This window comes from Corapipo altera, unplaced genomic scaffold, assembly GCF_003945725.1.
Source record: "Corapipo altera isolate COAL_440 unplaced genomic scaffold, ASM394572v1 61286, whole genome shotgun sequence".
Classification (NCBI taxonomy): Eukaryota; Metazoa; Chordata; class Aves; order Passeriformes; family Pipridae; genus Corapipo; species Corapipo altera.
The window spans coordinates 6,852,638-6,857,140 of NW_020884907.1; positions in this window are offsets into that span (position 1 = coordinate 6,852,638).

Consider the following 4,503-nt stretch of genomic DNA (forward strand, 5'->3'; position numbering starts at 1 on the left):
GCTGGAGGCCAGCTTGTAACCAGGAAGGAACTAGAAAAGTGACAAAGGAAGTATTCCATATCATTCCTTTCCGTAATACAACATATAAAAAAGCGTGGATAAGAGAGTTCACTCTCTTCTCTCTTCCGGTGGCTGAAGGCGACAGGTCTCTCTGTAGATGGGCTTTGCTTATATAGACCAGGGCCTGCTACTCAGACCTGCTGTTATCTCTGGTCTCTCCGGGAGGCGTGGGGGAGTTGGCTACTGCCTTGCACAGCTCTTCTGTCCCGATTCATTAGCTCTCTATTAATGGGTGTATTTAGGAGATATTTGGGGTTTCGGTTTCTTTTTATCCCTGTTTTCCACCTCCCTTTTCCCTTTTTCCCCCTTGGGAGTTCTCTGTTGTGTATAATACATTCAAATTGTAGATATAATTGTAAATATATGTTATATATATATATATATTTGATATAATCCCATTTTGTTCGAACTTCTTTCAGTTTTTTTCCTGTGGTTCATTTTTTTTTCCTTGCTTGGGGAGAGTGGGAGGGGGTAGGAGACAGCTTGGACTTGGCAGGAGAGCCAGGCCAAACTGATACAAAGGAGAAAATTCATGCAGCCGAAGCTCAGTTGGAGTTAACGCTGCCAGAAGTGCGGGGGACAAGAAAGGAGTTTTTTCAACTATATTAATGGCAACAAGCAGTATAGAAATATCATCAGCCTGTTCCAGGATGAGGATGGTCACCATACAAACAGGAACAGAACAAGGCAGAAGGGTTTAACTCTGTCTTTGCCTCTGTCTTCAACATGGATGATGGATCAAGGGCATCTCAGTGCCCTGAACTGGAGAACCATAACTGTGAGAATGACCCTGAAATTGTGCAAGATCTGCTGCTCCAGCTGGATCCCTGCAATTCTATAGGTCCTGATGGGATTCATCCCAGAATTCTCTAAGAGCTACCTGATGTCATTGCAAAACCCCTTTCTATGATTTTTGAGCTGTCTTGGGAATCCAGAGAAGTCCCATCTGACTGGAAGTCGATGAATGTTGTCCTGATTTTCAAGAAGGACAAGAAGGAGGACCCCAGAAACTCCAGACCTGTCAGTCTGTCAGTCCCTTCAGTGCCTGGTAAAGTGATGGAGAAGATTATTCTGGAAGGTATTGAAAAACCCCTGAAAGACAATGCAGTTGTTCACCAGAGCCAACAAAGCTCCATGAGAGTAAAGTCCTGCTTGTCAAACGTGATTTCCATCTATGACAAGGTAACCCACCCAGTTGATCAAGGGAAGCCAGTTGATGTAAGCTTTTGATATTGTCTCTCATGGGATCCTTCTGGACAAAATGTGCAGCACACACCTGGATAAACACATTATGGACTGGGTGAGCAATTGGCTCACAAGTGGAATACAAAAGGTGATAGTGAATGGGGTAACATCAGACTGGTGACCTGTCACTAGTGGGGTTCTGCAGGGCCCCATCTTGGGCCTTGTGCTCTTCAACGTCTTTGTAAATGGCTTGGATGCAGAACCAAGTGTGCAGATGACACAAAACTGGGAGGAGCTGTTTACTCCCTCGAAGGCAGGGAGGCCCTCAACAAATTAGAGGACTAGGCAGTCACCAACCATATGAAGCTCAACAAGGGAAAGTGCTGGATTCTGCACCTGGGATGGGCTGAGCCCATGGCCAACCCCAGGATGTACGTACAGACTGGGGAATGAGATACTGGAAAGCCACTCCGTGGAAAGGGACCTGAGTGTCCTGGTTGATGGCAAGTTGAATCTGAGTCAGCAGTACCCTGGCAGCCAGGAGGGACAACCATGCCCTGGGAGCATCAGGCAAAGTATCGCCAGCTGGTCAAGGGAGGGGATTGTCCTGCTCTGCTTTGCACTGCGGTGAGACACACCTTGAATATTGTGTGCAGTTTTGGATGCCACAATATAAGAAAGATATTAAGCTATTAGAGTCTCCAAAGGAGGGCAATGAAGATGGTGAAGGGCCTTGAGAGGAAGCCATATGAGGAGTGGCTGAGGACACTTGGTTTGTTCATCCTGGAGAAGAGGAGACTGAGAGGAGACCTCATTGCTTCCTCTTGAGGGGAAGAGGAGAGGCAGGCACTGATCTCCTCTCTGTGGTAAACTTTGACAGGACCCCAGGGAATGGTCTGAAGTTCTGTCAGGGGAGGTTTAGGTTGGGTATTAGAAAGAGGTTCTTCACTTCTACCGCTAAAGGCTGTTTGGGCACTGGAACAGGCTCCCCAGGGAAATGGTCACAGCACCAAGCAAAACAGAGCTCAGTAAGTGTTAGGATGATACTCTTGGGCACATGGTGAGGCTCTTGTGCAGGGCTAAGAATTGGACTCGATGATCCTTGTGAGTCCTTTCCAACTCAGAATATTCTGTGATTCTGTGAATCTGATTCTGTGAGTTATAAAAGTGTCAGAAGCTGAGATTTTTTCTGGCTTTTGAACCAAACTTTATACCTCTTTAAAAATCAAGTCGTTAGCAATAAATAAATGTATTTTAGCCAAACCTAATGCTACATGAATGTCACCACAATGTGATACACAGGGGACAAGTTTTAGAGGAATACTGTGCATTTATTCAAATACAATGGGAGACATTCTCCCTAAGCAAAGCCTCTAAAACCTCAGAATGTCCTTTGAAATGCTATGCTTTGTTCTGCTAGTTCATTTGTCACTGCATAAGTGTGTTCCTCAGGGGCTTTTCTTTTTTCCTATTCAGAGAGACTTTTTCCATGGACTAAACCAGAATTATCGTGTGATTTCTGACAGCCACCATCAAAAAACTGCAGCCTGGAAAAATTACATCTATGAATGACTTCACCAGAGAACACTACTCCTGTGGATGTGGGTTCTTGAACCACCCTCCAAACCTATGGCAGGGCTAGACAAGTTAGTTTAGCTCCAGCATTTTCAACCATTGGAATTTTATCACATTATCTGGTGTTCTGTTTAATGCTTCAGCCCCTAGGGCTGTTAGGTTATGTAAGAATCTCTGCTTTTATTACAAAATACAGTTCAATTTCCAGTTTTTCCAGAAGAATTTAAAATTGTGACCATTAATAGTGCAGACAATGCAAGGTTACTAACCCCCCCAAACTGTTTAAGCCAACTATGATTTTTTTTAAGGTCTGACTCATGATTTTTGAATGCCTGAGGGACACTAGTGTATTCTCAAAAATCTATTTTTCAGCTTTACAGCTTGGTTTCTTATTTCCTCAGTCTGACAGAATTGCCTAATTCATGGATTTTTGTTTCTCTGAATGTTTTGAACAATGTAGCTCTGTAATGCATTTCTGACATGCCAGAAGCAAGCCCCCAGGACCCTCTGCCATGCATCTGTCATTGGAGGTGCCTTAACAAATGTGCTACCACACATTTACAGTTTCAAAATCATGCATGTTAAAAAAAAATCCCAGAAAACAAACCCCCTGGTTGCTGCTGTAAAGCACCCATATATGCACCTTGACTCTATGTGCAACTTTCCTGTGTGCTTTTGTGGCTTTATAGGTATGAGCGATTCCTCCTTTTTCTGGCCTAGATGAAATAGTGCATTACTCAGTAGCATGCTTTCCTCCCACCCAGGGAACTTCTGGAAGAAATGCAACCCATGTTGTGTGACCCCTGACAATGCTAGTGAGTGATGTTGCCACTTGCACGACCGTGCAGTGCTTTCCTTGCTCATAGGAGGAAAAGGAGAGAACTGAGTGGGAAGGAGACAATGCCTCCACCAAAGTGTGGGTGAGTTATTGTGCTATAGCTCTGAGTTAAAGGTGATAGGCAGCAGTGTTTGAGAGGAGTTTACTGGGGCAAGCATATTGGATGGGACCAGCATCCCATCCGGCACTGGTGACAACAGCTCCTGGAGCTAGGGCTGTGATCTCTACAGAGAGCTGTACATAATTGCCTAATAAGTGCCCAACTCTGCTGGCTGTGGAAAGGAAAGTGACTGTCGTTTGTGAAGGGCTGTCCTGGGTACTCCTGCTGGTGTGAAAAGGGCACTGGCATGAATGGGGAGAACAGCTCTGGGGTTCATGTAAATTGAAGAAAAACCTAACACACAGATATCCCAAAGACATTTTTTTGGTCTGGACTAAAATTCTAGCCTCTTCTTGCTGCATTAAAAGGGGCTCCCTGACTTTGGGACATTGTAGCTCCATATATACCTGTAGATCGCACAGCAGGACATGGTCCCAGTGCTAGAAGCTCCAGGTCCATACTACTGAGTGGCTTATTTGGCACACTTTTGGGCCATGTTAAAACAGTTCTCAGTGGTGGCTTGCATTTTAGAATGGGCCTTTGCCAACAGGTTATTGGAAGGCTGTCCCCCTCATGTGGATTAGTAGTACGGATGTAGACTGGTGGTGGTGGTTGCTGTTACAGAGCCTTCTCACTTCTTTAGGTCTGGTGAAAAGAAACTACATTTTGCTTCATGCATGGCACACTATAAAAGATTCAGACTTTTAACAGAAACTTCGTATTCAAAATGCAAAATCTGGCTCCT